The sequence below is a fragment of the Grampus griseus genome (genome assembly GCF_964374135.1).
Source record: "Grampus griseus genome assembly, chromosome: 2".
NCBI lineage: Eukaryota > Metazoa > Chordata > Mammalia > Artiodactyla > Delphinidae > Grampus > Grampus griseus.
In genome coordinates, this window is record NC_139018.1 from 145578959 (window position 1) to 145595344 (window position 16386).

A 16386-nucleotide genomic window follows, 5' to 3' on the forward strand; every position below is an offset into this window, starting at 1 on the left:
TGTTGCGGTGCACGGGCTTCTCATTGCAGTGACTTCTCTTGTTGCAGAGCATGGGCTCTAGACGCACGGGCTTTGGTAGTTGTGGCAGGCGGGCTCAGTAGTTGTGGCACGTGAGCTCTAGAGTGCAGGCTCAGTAGAGGTGCACAGGCTTAGTTGCTGTGCAGCGTGTGGGATCTTTCTGGACCAGGGCTCGAACCCATGTCCCCTGCATTGGCAGGCGGATTCTTAACCACTGCGCCACCAGGGAAACCCCAGAAGCTGAATTCTTAACCACTGGACCACCAGGAAAGTCCCATCACCTTTTATCAGTCTTGCTAGTGACTTACATATTTAATCCCCCCACTCAATAATCAACAATTGGGTTTGTTGATTTTTCTCTACTGTACATTTGTTTTCTGTTGTTTTTTTTCCCTGCCCTTATATTTCTTATTTCCTTCCTTTATCTTTATTTGGGTTTAATTTGCTGTTGTTTTCAAAGTACTTGAGAGTAAATGGATATCTAGATTATTTATTTTTCCAGCATTTCTTGTTTGCTAGTAAAGGAATTTAAGGTTGTAAATTTTCTTGTAAGCCTGCTTTAACAGTAATCTACTTTTTAAAAAAATTGTGGTAAAAAACACATAACATTAAAATTTACCATCTTAACCATTTTTAAGTGTACAGTTCAACAGTATAAACTGTCTTCACATGTTGGGAAACTTATCTCTAGGACTTTTTCATCTTGCAGACCTGAAACTCTATACCCATTAAAAAATAGCTCCCCTTTTCCCCCTTATCCCAGCCACCGGCAACCACCATTCTTTCTGTTTCTATGAATTTGACTATTTTAGATGCCCCATATGAGTGGAATTGTACAGTATTTGTTCTTTAGTGATTAACTTATCTCACTTAGCATGATGTCCTCAAAGTTCATCCATATTGTAGCTTGGGTTAGAATTTCCTTCCTTTTTAAGGCTGAATAATATTCCGTTGTAAGGATATGACACATTTTCTTTATCCATTTATCCATCGATGGACGTTTGGGTTGTTTCCCTTTTGGATATTGTGACTAGTCCAGCTATGAATATGAATGTGTAACACTATTTTTTGACATGTTGTATTTCCATTATTAACCAGTACAAAATGTTTTTGTTTTGTTTGGTTTCTTTTGCGGTACGTGGGCCTCCCACTGCTGCCGCCTCTCCCGTTGCGGAGCACAGGCTCCGGACGCACAGGCCCAGCGGGCATGGCCCATGGGCCCAGCCGCTCTGTGGCACGCGGGATCCTCCCAGACCGGGGTATGAACCCGTGCCCCCAGCATCGGCAGGCAGACTCTCAACCGCTGCGCCACCAGGGAAGCCCAGTACAAAATGTTTTTAATTTTTGTATTTATGTTCTTTTGTGTTCTATCTATTATGTTGTATATGTGGGTTATTTTGAAGTGGTTCATTTCCAAACGTCTGCATATTTTCTAATTATATTTTTGTTATTTATTTCTAGCGTAATTACACTGTAGTCAGAAACATATTCTTCGTGATTTTAACATTTTGAAATTTGTTTAGATTTGTTTTGGACTTGTCTACCATATGATTAATTTTGACAAAGTTTTCTATGTGCGCTTGTGTGTAGTTCCTCAGTGCGGTAATTTTTCTCTGTTAATGAGGAAATTTTTGGTAACTATGGTGTTCAGACCTTCTAATTCCATTCTGAGTTTTGTCTGCTTGTTATAAATCATTTACTGAGAGAAGTGTGTTAAAAAAGTATCCCAGTGTGATTTCAGATTTGTCTTTTTGCGATTCGTTTTTTTTCTCCCCTTATAAAGTTTGAGAGTATATAACTAAGTACATATACACTTAGAATTTAAATTTACAATTTATTCCTAGCAGGTTGCCCTTTTTTATCATGAGTTTTTTCTTTTTTCCTTTAATAATGCCTCTTTTCCTAAAGCCTACTTTGTCTAAATAGTAATATAACTACACCAACTTTCTTTTTTTAAGTAAATTTTTTACTTTAGAATAGTTTTAGATTTACAGAGAAGTTGAAAAGATAGTAGGGAGAGTGCCCATATATCCTGCACTGACTTTGCCCTGTTGCTAACATCTTACATTCACACGGTACATTTGTAGCAAGTAATGAAACAGTATCAATACATTATTATTAACCACAGTCCAAATTTCATTCAAATTTTCTTAGTTTTTACTTAATGTCCTTTTTCTGTCCCAGGATTCCATTTAAGATACCACATTAAACTTAATCTTCACATGTCTTTAGGTGCTTTTAGAGTGTGGTAGCTTCTTAGACTTACCTTGTTTTTGATGACGTTGACAGTTGAGGAGTACCGATCAGGTGTTTTATAGACTGTTGTTCAATTTAGGTTTGTCTGATATTTTTCTCCTGGTTAGACAGGGCTTATGGGCTTTTGGTCAGGAGACTGCATGGGGAAGACTGCCATTCTCGTCATATTAAATCAGGGTGCAACTGACCACTGTTGATATTAACCTTGATCACCTGGGAGTTATGCCCCATCTCCATGAGGCAGTGTCTGCACAAAGTATTAATATATGGAGGAATTCTGCATGGGAGATTTTCCTCTTTTCCCTAGTTTATTGTTTACATCATACGAACTCAGGGATATTTATTTTATACTTCGGGTTATGCAGTACTATTTTATTTATTGTTCAGATTGTTTCAACTTTCACCCTTTTTTTTTTTTTTTTTTTTTTTTTCTGTACGCGGGCCTCTCACCGCGGCGGCCTCTCCTGTCGCGGAGCACAGGCTCTGGACACACAGACCCAGCGGCCATGGCTCACGGGCCCAGCCACTCCGCAGCACGTGGGATCCTCCCGGACCGGGGCACAAACCCGCGTCCCCAGCATCGGCAGGCGGACTCCCAACCACTGCGCCACCAGGGAAGCCCCACCCTTCTTTAATATATCCAAATTCAGACTCTGTTTCCCTTCTCTCCAGAAATTTGGCACTTCAAGTTCTCACTGCTTCAGTAGCTCTAAACTATAATTTCTTGTTTTCCCAGTCTCCTAAGATTGGGGGAAAGTTCTGCTTAGTCCTGTTGCCTGGTAACCACCACTTTCTGCTTGTTTTCAACCTCTTGGCCGACCGTTTTGGCTTCCAAGGAGATTGCATTAAAATACAGAATGGATAAACAACAAGGTCCTACTGTATAGCACAGGGAACTATATTCAGTATCCTGGGATAAACCATAATGGAAAAGAATCTGAAAAAGAATGTATATATATATGAATAAGTGAGTCACTTTGCTGTACAGCAGACATTCACACAACATTGTAAATCAACTATACTTCAATAAAAAAAATGAAACTAAGCCACGTTTGGTGTTCAAGGATTCATGCCTGAAGAACAGCCCTGTCTGTCTCGCTGATGTTTATGTGACTGTTACTGTTAAGGGAAAAGAAGGTGAAATATATTGCTTGGCCCAGGATGTCTGTTTCCAAGCGCGATTAGAGAGAGATGAGAGTTGTGCTGGCGAAGAATCAGCTGTCACGTTGTCTTATTCCTTACCTGGATGCCATTAAGGCCAATTACAGTGAGCAAGACCCTGGAAGATGAGTGAGGTCCCTCACTTGTGTCTTTTACAGCCTCTTTAGTAGATGAGATTTTCCCATTTTAAAAGACAGACTGTCCCCAGATCTCCTGGGGTGACGACCCCAACTGCTAGTGGGTGGCGCCCCTCCTGTCTTGTGCCTGGCTGCCGCCCAGGGATCTGCACTCACCAGTTTGGTTTGCTGGTGGATCATAAGGGGAGGAGGGGCAGATGGAAATATCTTAGGACCCAGACCCTGGACAGCATTATCAGTGGGAGAGCTTATCATGCCAGGAATACATTTTGTAAGAAAAGGACTCATGGTACCTCCCTGGTGGTCAGTGGATAAGACTCCGAGCTCCCAATGCAGGGGGCCTGGGTTCAATCCCTGGTCAGGGAACTAGATTCTGCATGCCGCTACTAAAGAGTTCACACGCTGCAACAAAGACCTGACACAGCCACATAAATAAATGTATTTTTTAAAAGGGCTTATCAGGAACTTGGGATATTATGCTAATGGGAGTTCTTTTTAAATTAATTAATTAATTTGACTGTGCAGCACTCAGTTGCAGCACTCGGGATCTTCCTTGCGTCATGCATGGGGAATCTAGTTCCCTGACCAGGGATTGAACCTGGGCCCCCTGCATTGGGAGTGCAGAGTCTCACCCACTGAACCATCAGGGAGGTCCCATCACTTATACATATATATATATATATATATATATATATTCTTTTTCATATTCTTTTCCATTATGGTTTATCACAAGATTTTTTTTTTTTTTTTTTGCGGTATGCGGGCCTCTCACTGTTGTGGTCTCTCCCGTTGCGGAGCACAGGCTCCGGACGTGCAGGCTCAGCGGCCATGGCTCACGGGCCCAGCAAGTCCGCGGCACGTGGGATCTTCCTGGACCGGGGCACGAACCTGTGTCCCCTGCATCGGCAGGCAACTCTCAACCACTGCGCCACCAGGGAAGCCCCTGTATTTTTTTAAATTAATTAATTTAAAAAACTTCGTTGCTGCACATGGGTTTTCTCTTTTTGCTGCGAAGGGGGGCTACTCTTCGTTGTGGTGCGTGGGTTTCTCATTGTCGTGGCTTCTCTTGTTGTGGAGCATGGGTTATAGGTGTGCGGGCTTCAGTAGTTATGGCTCACGGGCTCTAGAACACAGGCTCAGTCGTTGCGGCATACAGGCTTAGTTGCTCCGTGGCATGTGGGATCTTCCCAGACTAGGGATTGAACCCATGTCTCCTGCATTGGTAGGTGAATTCTTAACCACTGTGCCACCAGGGAAGTCCCCAGGCTGTTGTATTTTTGTTACATCAGCACAAATAGACTAAGACATCATGGTTGAAATTTCTCAAAGAATCTGAAAATCTATGTTTTTCAAACAGGTGGACTAAAAAGAGTATGAAGAGCATGGTGTATCAGTAGGCTGAGGCTGCCATACAAAATACCACAGCCTACGTGGCTTAGACAAATGAAATTTATTCTGCACAGGTCTGGAGGCTGGACATCCAAGATCAGAGTGTCAGCAGGGTTGGTTTCTTCTGAGGTCTCTCTCGACTTGCAGACGCCCACCCTCTCGCTGCCTCATTACATGGTCATCCCTCTGTGTATTTGCACGTCTGGGGTCTCTCTGTCTGTCCAGATTTATCTTCTTATGAGTACAGCTGTCAGATTGAATTAGGGCCCACATTAACAGCCTCATTTTGATTGAATTACCTCTTTAAAGGCCCTGTCTCCAAAGAGAGTCATATTCTGAGATACTGGGTGTTAGGATTTAAAGATATGAATTTGGGGGGTATACAATTCAACCCAAAACAAGCACAGGACTGAATTTTGTTTTTGTAGTCTAATCTGAAAATCTCTTTGATTAGGTGTATTTAATCCAGTGATGCTGATATGTTTGGGCTATTTTTGAGATATTTGTTGGTTAATATTTTCTTATTGCTTCTGTTTTGTTGTGTGGATTGCGTTTTCTGTGTTCCTTTTGTTTTCCTCTAGTGATTTAGAAATTATGCATCCTATTCCTTTTATAGAGATAACTCAGAGATAAACTTGTATTTTTCTGTTGCCACCTGGACTTGATGAATGTGCCCTCCTTCCTTAGAAAACAAAAATATTGGCATGATCTTACTTCCCTCTGCTTGCTGCCTCAACCTCTCCGCCCACATTGATGGTATCATTTCTAATTTTAGTCCTAGAATTCCAGATTGTTGAAATATTTTACAGTCATTAGTAATAAATTTTACTTTTTTCCTCCTCCTCATCACTGTTCCTTTTGTATTTGTGATTCCTCCTTGTAACAGTACATTCATCATTTACTTATATTCTACTTGAATGTCTGAAAGTGTTGACATCTTGACTTCTCACGTGAAGGACAGTTTGGCTGGGTATAAATTCTGACCAATGTCTTTTCCTTGGAACTTTGGAGATACTCTCCCATTGTCTTCCTGCGTCCAGTGTTGCCCATGAGAAGTGTGACGTCAATCCAATAATCTGGTTCTCGTTGCTTTGTGTGTAACCCCCACCCCTGCCTTCTGAAGCATGGAGGATTTTCTCTATCCTTGTTCTGAACGTTCACTGTGATGCGTGCAGCAGAACTGTTGGCTAGTCTCTAACAGGCATCCTCCCTACCTTCTCTTTTCCTTGCTGACAAGACCCCCAGTGCTGTGTGACTGCCTGGCCCTAGAGATGGAGGATGGGTGGTGTGCACCTGCCAGCTGATCCTACTCTCAGACTCCTCCAGTGACCCTTGCTTGCTTGGGGCCCTTCCATCCTGGAATCTGTCATTTTGGAACAACCTTGGAGTCTCACCCACTTTCCCCAGCTGTCCTTCCACCTGGGGCTGTGGTTTCATTCTTCCGTCTGAGTCTATCTGCCTTCCTGTTCAGTGATTTGTAAAGTTTCTGACCCACCAGAGTCACCCGTCTTTTCTTATCCAGCACAGTTTTATGATTACTGTCGAGGGGGCTCACCATATCTAAAAGGGATCCTTAGGGAAGTCATTTTTAAACTCTTGGGCACATAATGATCCGAGGTGCTTCATACAAAGATAGATTTCCAGGCCCACCTCTCAGCAGGTTCTGATCCAGGAATCTGTTTGAACCGTATTTTGAGAAATAGTGGTTTCATCATTACCTTGGGTTTCTGTCTATTTCTGAGTCATTTTCAGAAAAAGTGGCTTTAGTTGCTCTGGGAAGGTGGGGAACTCCAGAGGGCTTGAGATAGATGGAAAAGGCCTTGAGGTTTATACCCAAAAGCCAATAAATGGTTTTATTTTTATAATTGCGAGACCCATCCCCTAAATTACACAGTATGTGCTCCTTTAGATGCTCTGGTGAACTAGTCTTAGCATATGGGTGGCAAGAATTTCTGAGTACAGAAGATAGGGTGAGTACATGAATGTCTGAGGAAGATCCCAAGGCTGGTGTGAGGAAGGTCTGTCACTTGTAAGAAATATCTGAATGAGACCCTACTCCTTAGTTAGCAGGTATGAAGGACAACTGAGCTTGGGACAGCATAGCTGCACAGAATTCTGCCATGCAGACTACATTATACCTAAATTCTGAATCCCAGGATGGCCAGGGGATCACCAGGGAAGGCTGTAGACTGTACGTAGAATGGTATTTTTTTTTTATTTTTTTATTTTTGGCCGGTACGCGGGCTTCTCACTGCTGGGGCCCCTCCCGTCGTGGAGCACAGGCTCCGGACGTGCAGGCTCAGCGGCCATGGCTCACAGACCCAGCCACTCCGCGGCATGTGGGATCTTCCCAGAACGGGGCATGAACCCGTGTCCCCTGCATCGGCAGGCGGACTCTCAACCACTGCGCCACCAGGGAAGCCCCAGAACGCTATCTTAATACCGAGGAAAGGAAGTGGTGTTAGCAGGAGGAGACTGTGGGTAGAGGCCAAAGGTATGTGGTAAAGGGGACTTCTTTGAGAAGGGCCATTGAGAGTAAGAATGCCCAACTCTTGGCAGCAGGGGAATAGGTATCATCTCCGTGAGAGCAGGAACTTTGTCTTGTTTGCCTCTGCCTCCCCACTACCCGTGGTTGGTGTGTGTTGAAGGACCGGAGTAATATCTGTGCAGCTGTGATGGGTACATTTATGTGTCAACTTGGCTATCGTGTCCAGTCGCTCGGTCGAACACCAGTCTAGATGTTGCTGTGAAGTTGTGTTTTACACACGATTAACATTTAAATCACATGTAAGGCAGATGACCCTCCATGATGTGGGTGGGCCTCATCCAATGGCTTGAAGGTGTTTTGAGAAAAGACTGAAGTCGCCAGAGAGGAAGCAATTCTGCCTTCAGATCCAAGGCTGCCACATCAGCTCCTGCCATAAGTCCCAGGCTGCCCTGCAAATTTCAGGCTTACCAGGATCCTGTGAACCAATCCCTTGAAATAAATCTCTCCGTCTACCTCCTCCTGGTTCTCATTTTCTGAAGAAGGCTGACTAAGGCAAAGTTTCCTCATCTGATCTGGTCACCGTCCACCTGGCTGTCTCACTGACTTCTGACGTGGGACAACCTCAGATTCAGGGACGAGCCATCTGTCTCTTCATCTCTTCATCCCCAAAGTCAGCCCTCACTGTCCAGACCAAATCTGCCATCGCATTAGTGGCACCGACTGGTCCTGTTCTGTCCTCCATGCTCTGGCTTCAGATCCCGAGCCCCGAGGTCAGGGGCCCTGGGGTGGTAGCCTGCTCCACCCCGAGGTGGGCCTCGCGGAGAGGGTGGGCAACACCCACAGAGAGATGCCTGGCCACAGCATGGGCAGCGGGAACTCCGCAGCTGCCAGGACGAGATGGGGCCGTGAGGAGGTCCGACTCCCCTGATCACAGTGGGAGGGGAGTATTTCCATCTTTATCCAAGCTGTCCTGCCCAGATATGGCCTTGAAATCCTCTTTTCTCTTTCATGTTCAGGAAGGACATGTGACTGGGGGCAGGGACCAGGGGGGCCTCGGCACAGCTGTGATGACTGCATTTAGCTTCTCAGATCTGAAACCTGCGAATCTGTTTTCCCGAGAAGTCCTGGCATTTTTATCCTTGATTCCAAAGATATGACCACTGGAGGGTGGGCAGGTGGCCTGGCGTCCCATCCAATGTGGTGTTAGATGAGTGGCATCAGCCCCACCTGGGCACCTGTTAGAAAAGCACACCCTCAGCTCCACCCAGATCTCCTGACTCAGAAGCTCCGAGGGCGGGGCCCAGTGTTCTGAGCTTTAACAAGCCCTTGGGTGACTCCCGGTCTCTAAAGTGTGGGGACCACTGGGTGAAGGAGCTGTCGGATGCAAAGCTGGCCAGAGATGGCACGAGGGGACAAAAGAGCCAGGGCCTTGGGACTGAACACGGACAGACAGGGCCCTGAGTGGGACCCTAGAGCCCCCTGACCCAGGACAGCTCTCGGGTCTTTGTCCCCAGTTGGAGGCTGAGCCCAGAGGCTGCTGGCGACAACACCTCCCCCCACCTCCCCCCACCCCAAAACTGGCGCTGGCTGCACCCTCTGCGGCAGGTGATGGACCAGGCGGCTGGAGAAGTGTCCGGGGTCCTCACCAGAGCCGGCTCCGCCCCTCATCCCTGACTCACTCTGCACAGGGGAGCCCCGCCCCCCGACTTCTCCATCACCTGGCAGCCCTGTCACCTGCCAGCCACACATTCTGCTTAGCCTCCTCCTCACAACTGCCAGCAGACAGCCTAGGTATCTTTTTGAATTTTTATCTTGAAAAGCCACAAGCAGGGACCTAATTTGTAACTACCCACAGCCTCTCCCCTCCCCAGACTTTTCTAGGGTCACAAGGTGTTACTTAGGAGACAGGGCAGCCCAGGTCTCCTGTGGGGAGGATCAGAATCATTGTGCAGACATCAGCCAAGAGCCGGGATGACACAGCTGAGCCCAAAGGTGGTGGGGGGCAGCTCTGGAGAAGCCTGGGGAGCTGCCCGTCAGTAGACCCCCAAAACTGGGGTATGGGTGGAGCTGGCTCTTCTCCAGCAAAGGACGAGGGCCCGCCCCACTCAGGGCTAGGGAGCCTGTGTGTGGGGAGTTTGGGGGTGCAGATACCCCAGGTGCCCTCCAGAGGAGAGGCGGCCCGGCAGGTGACTCCTGCATCTTCTTCTCTTTTGCAAACTCCCCCCACTGCCCACCCCACTCAATACCCCAGAGTTCCCTGCTTCCCACAGAGGAAACGTGTAAGAAAGTTACACATAAATAGAGTTAAATTATTTAAAATGAGCCAGGAGAAGCTGGCTATTTAAAGAAATCCCGAGGGAGATCTTTTATTCAGAAGATCATCATGTGATGGAGTATCCTGCCGTCCTGCCGTTTTTCTCCACCTCGGGAGTTTTGTTTCAGCATTTTGCGTTTCCTTTACACCCTTCCAGCAGTCGTTGCTGGTGGATGTGCTGGCCCCCACCTCTGCAGAAAGTTACAGAATCTTCCGGGGGGCCGGCAGACAGCCTGGGAGAATTGCGGGAAGGATGGCGTGAATGAATGATTGTGTGACATTCAGGTTGGCCATCGCCTGGGTGGTGCTTCCAGGGCGTTTGTTGGGACGGGGTGGGGGGCTCGCAGGAGAGGAGGGTCTACAGGTGTCCCTGTGTTCCACGAGGCGGGCAGGGAGAGACAGCTCTCCGGCCTGGCTATTTCCGGCCAGAGTTTCCTGGGACCGGGGACAAATCAGTGCCAGAGTGAGGCGGACACTTGACTGTTCTTGTTAGAGGGGCCATTCCCCTCCCCGCCCCCATGGACCCTGCCTCCTGCATCCTGAGCCAGGTCCACACTCCAGCTGTCACCTCTGGGTGAGCTGCTGGGGCTCTGCGCTCTGACGGTGCTGCTGGCCTGGTGACAGCTGGCTCTTGCTTTGGCAACAACCTCTGCCCCCCCACCCTCGCCCTCCACTGTCTGAGTGAAGCACCCGCTCTCTGTTCTGGAGTTGGTGAACCGTGGCTTCTCAAAGAGCTGCTCCCTGGGCACGTCCCTCCCCAGCCCTCCTGGGAAACTCCCTTTTCTGGCCCCAAGTGGCCTCAGCCTCAGAGGGATACTTGAGAACTAATGGGATCCCAGCTGTGGAGGGGCCAAGGCCTGACACATTTGTTCCTATGGCAAAGCATGTGGTGACACCAAGTGGCCCCTCCATGAGGATGTAACACGACAAAGAGAGCCTGGTAGGGAAGTAGGAGAACTAGTCCCAGCCCTCATGCTGAATGGACACTTCTGAAATGAGCTGAGAGACAGAAATTCTCAGAAGAGAAATATAAACTAAAAAAAGAATACTATAGAAAATTTAGACCTGAAAATATAATATCTGAAATAAAAATTTCCCTAGATGGGGTCAAAAGCAAAATGACTGTGACACAGGAGAGAATCAGTGAAATTTAAGCAGATCAATAGAAATTATCCTGAATAACAAAGAGAGATAATGACTCTAAGAAATGAGCAAAGCTTTGGGGACTTATAGAACATTATAAAATACTCCAACATTTATACCATTAGAATCCTTTAATGAAAGAAGAAAGAGCTTGTTACACAAAAATATTTGACAGTATCATGCCTGAAAACATCCCATTTTGGTGAAAGACATAAATTTACAGATTTAAGAACCTCAAAACTGCCAACAGGATAGACCAAAAGAAAATCACACCTAGATATATCATAATCAAACTGCTGAAAACCAAAGATAAAGGAAGAGTCTTGAAAGCAGCTAAATTAAAAATGACACACTGAATATAGGAGAACAATGAGTTGAGTAGCTGTGGATTTCTCATCGGAAACCATGGAGGCCAGAGACAATGGAACATCTTTAACATTCTAAAAACAAAACAAAACAAAACTATCAACCACAAATTCTGAATTCAGTGAATAAATCCTTCAGGAATGAAGGTGAAATAAAGACATTCTCAGATGAAGGAAAACTAAAAGGATTTGTTGTCAGCAAACCTGTTTACATGAGTTGCTAAAGAAAGTTCTTTAGGATGAAGAGGAATGATACCAAAGGGACTGGGGAGTTCAGGAATGGAGGCAGAGCAACAGAAATGAAAAAGTATCTGAGTAATTATAATAGACTATTTTTCACCTCTAAAATTCTTTAAAATACTTATGAGGGTTTTAAGCAAACATTATGACACTGAGGGTATGTGTGTGTTAATGTATATAGATATAATACATATGACCACTATATCATAAATCCTGTGGATAAAGGGACCTATATGGTTGTAAGACTCCTCCATTTTATTTGAAGTGGCAAAATGTTAACTCAAAGTAGAACATGAAAAGATATATATGTATTATATATATGTGTATATATATACATATATGCACAATATAATATATATATTAATCAATAGAGCAAGCATTAAAAAAGATACAAAGAATTATAGCCAAAAAGATAATAGATAAATGAAATACTAAAAAAAATTTAAACAATCCAAAAGTAGGCAGGAAGTGGGAAACAGAAAAACAAGAAACAAAGGAAACAAACAGAAAAATAATAAGAGTGGACCAAATCCAACCATATCAATAAATACATTAAATATAAATGGCCTAAACACACCATTTAAAAATACACATTAATAGATTAGATTAAGAAACAAGACCTATCAGTATATGCTTTCTACAAGGAATCCACTTTAAGTATGATGACACAGAGATATTACAAATAAAAGGATGGAAAAAAGATATACCATTCAAATACTTAAGAAAGCTGGAGTGGTTATTTTAACACTGGAGAAATTCTACCTTAGAACAAGGAAATTTGCCAGGGATAAAGAGGACCACTACACATGATAAAAGGTTTTGTTCATCAAGAAGACATAAAAACCCTAAACCTGTATGCTGCTAGCAATAGAACTCCTCAGTACATAAAGCAAAAACTGATAGAACTAAATGGAGAAAAATGGTTAAATCCATAATTAGAGACTTCAACATTACCATCTCTATAGCTGATAGAACAAGTAGATAAAAAAGCAACAAGGATACAGAAAATCTGAGTAACACTGTCAATGAATATGTCCTAGTGGGCACTTATGGAACACTCTACCTCACAACAGCAAAATACACATTCTTTTTCAAGTGCACATGGAGCCTTCACCAAGATAGACCATATTCTAGGCCAAAAACCAAACCTTAACAAATTAAAAATAATCAAAATCCTGCAAAGTATGTTCTTTGACCATAATGTAATTAAACTAGAAATTGCTGATAGGAAGATATTGGGGAACATCCCCAACTATTTAGAAATTAAACAACATATATCTGAACAATCCATGGGTCAAAGAAGAAGTCTCAAGGGAAATTAAATATTTTTAACTGAATGAAAATGAAAATATATTAATTTGTGGGATGCAGCCAAAGCAGTGCTTACAGAAGAGTATATAGCATTAAATGCTCATATTAGGAAAGAAGAAAGGTCTCATCAATCTGGGCTTCCATCTTAAGAAATGGACCAATTTCTTGAAATAATTCCCAAAACTCATTCAAGAAGAATTGGAGAACCTGAATTTTTCTATTTCTATTACAGATGTGAAATTTGTGGTTAAAAAACCTTCCAAAAAAGAAAATCACAGGCCCAGATGGTTTCACTGCTGAATTCTCCGAAACATTTAAGAGAATAATACCAATTCTGCACAGTCTTTTTCAGAAAATAGAAGAGGCAAGAATACTTCCATATTCACTTAATGAGGCCAGCGTTGCTCTCATATGAGGAGATAAAGATATTGCAAGTTAATTACAGGCCATATCCCTTATGAACATAGATGTAAACAGATTCTTAACAATGTATTAGCAAAGTTAATCCAGCATTGCCTAAGGACAGTACATTATGGCCAGGTGAGGATTTCCCAGGAATGCAAGGCTGCTTCAAAATTCAAGCTTCAGTCAACACGTTCCACCATGTTAACAGGGTAAAGAAGGAAAACCATGCAAGCCTCTTAACAAGGGTGGAAGAAGCATTTGACAAAGTGCAATCCATTCATGATTTAAAAAAAAAACAAACCTCTTAGCACACAGGAATGGAAACATCTTCAACCTGAAAGAGGGCGTCTACAAAAAATTTACAGCTAAGATCATAGTAGTGGTAAAAGATCGTTTTCCACCCAAGATCAAGGACAAGGTAAGGTCTTGTGGCTCTCATCACTCCTGTTCAACACCATCCAGGACGTCCTAGCCAGTGTGCTAAGGCAAAGAAAAGAAATAAATGGCGCGTAGATTGCAAAGAAATACATAAAACCAACTCTTAATTGCAGACTACATCATCATCTGCAAAATCCCTTGGCATCTACAAAAAGCTCCTAGAATTAATAAATGAATTTAGTAAGGTCACTATACAACAATCAGTTATATTTCTGTATTATATCAATAAAGCAATTGTAAGAAAACATGAACATTTACAATGCACCAAAAAAAGAGAAAAGGCATATGTTTATATTTAACAAAACATGTATAAGATTTGTATGCTGAAAACTACAAATACTGATGAGAGAAATAAAAGAACACCTAAGGAAATGGAAAGATAGATCATGTTTCTGCTTTGGAAGGTTCAGTATCGTTAAGATGTTAATTCTCCCCAAATTGATGTATAGATTTGATGCACTCCCAATCAAATTCCCAGCAGGATTAAAAAAAAAAAAGAAAAAAGGATATCAACGAGATGATTCTAGAATTTATGTGGAAAGCCAAGGAAACTTGAATAGCTTAAACAATGGTTAGAGCCAGGGTGCAAACACACCCTGATTACATGCTGGAGAATTCTCCAGAAGATGAAAAACAAGGGAACTCCTTTGAGTGGTGTACTTTGAATCCTTAGGGATTGTATCAGTTTGCTAGGGCTGCTGTAACAAAGTAACACAAACTGGGTGGCATAAACTACAGGAATGCATCGTTTCACAGCTCTGGAGGCCAGAAGTCTGAGATAAGGTGTCAGCAGGGTTGGTTCCTTCTGGGGGTTGTGAGGGAGGGTCTGTCCTGTGTCTCTTCCCCAGCTTCTGGCATTGCCCATCTTTCCCTACCCTGTAGATTTCTGCCTTCCTCGTCACATGCGTTCTTTCTCCCTGTGTCTGTCTTCAAATTTCCCCTTTTTATAAGAACATCAGTCATATTGCGTTAGAGCCCACCCTAATGATCTTATCTTTGCTAGGTCTTCAATGACCCTATTTCCTCACAAGATCACATTCTGAGGTCCTGGGGGTTAAGGGATTCAACATGTGAATTTGTGGGAGACACAAATCAGCCCATAAATAAAATGAGATTTATTTGAAATCTTCACAGTGATGTTTGCACTTGCAAGTGACTAGAAAAATATGAAATTAGCAGGACAGCCAGCAGAAATAAATCCACTTTTCCCTGGAGTCTTGTCTGCCTTCCCTGGAGGCTGTCTGTTTCCTTGTACCAGGATGGAGCTGGTAAAGGGCACTTGGCAATGTCCCTCTTAGCACAAGGCCTTGGCATGTGCAAAAGTTGGGCCCCTTCTCAAGCATGTTGAGAAAAAGGTCAGTGATGGTAATGTTTTGTTTAATTGCCTTCTTGTCTGGACCCTTGCTTTTTTCCTAAAGGCGACTGGGAACAGGGGCTGACTTTGGTTAAGTCACCACTATCTCCAGCTGTTCTCATGGGAGAGAATTAACTTATTACTATTAGGAGTAACTAATGAGAACAGCAAATGTTTGCCATCCCAGAAGTTCCTTGGGTGCCAAATTGCTATACGTTACAGCATGAACATGGGTGACAGGTGTAGATTACATTGTGGGATGTTGAAAATACCAGCTCCTGGAGACTTGCTATTGGTAAAGGGCTGACAGCATTTAAAAATTGTATTTAAGGGACGGATCATTCCATTTTGTTCATTCTGAGAGTAGGACATGGTGGGACAGATATCCTGGCATATCGAAAGCCCAGATGGAACAAATCATGCCCACCCGTGCCCTGGGACTCTTTCAAGGGATGCTAAGACCCCCATCCTTCCTCTGAAGAAAAGCTCACTGACAGGTGTGGCTGCAGAGGGCTCACACTCCACGGCACTTGTCTTTTTATTTATTATTTGTCTGTAGAAATACCACACTCAGAAATGAAGAAAGGAGGGAAGTGAATCACAGTGTCCCATCACTCAAAGGCAACGCTTTGCTGGGATTTTAATGTATTTCTTCACAGTTTGTTCTGTGTTTATTTGGTTGTGAATAAATTATAACAGCACATTTTATACAATACACTCTTTGTAAATATTTTAATCACTGCATAATTGTCTTACAGATGTGCTAATAACATTGGCTTAACTGGGATCGGCTCCTGGAGATTTGGCGTGTGCTCAACATTTTTGCCGTTCTTACTGACATTTTGCAAAAAAGAAGCACACCCCTCTGTGACCCCAAGCTAGGTGGTATGGTCTTGTGTGACAGTGTTGGATGTCAGCCTGGTTTCTGAAGACTAATTTATTAACTCTTGTAGAATTCTGAAGATTAGTTAATTTCAGAGCTCGTGGTTGTCTGTGACCTTGCAGCAAGATGCTTATTCAAGGTCTCCTGTCTGGGATGTTTGAGCTGATTGTACAGGTGTACTCCAGGACTGTTTAAACCCATATTGTGTGTAGTCAAAGCAACTGTGTTATATTTGGAAGGAAAAAAAGAATATTATCTTTACAACATGGGAGACCCAACTGGGAACAAGATTGGGGGCAGCGACAGTTCGGCCGAGTCCATAGCTCATTTGTAAGATAGCGTTTTAACGCAGCCTGTGTTGTGGCCCCTGCATCACTATGTTTCACCTTGGTCTGCTGTCTTTCAGCTCTTCTAAGAGCTGGCTAATGCTGTTTCCTCTTACAGAAGAAAAATGTGGCTTAGAATAAGGACAGTGGAACCCTTT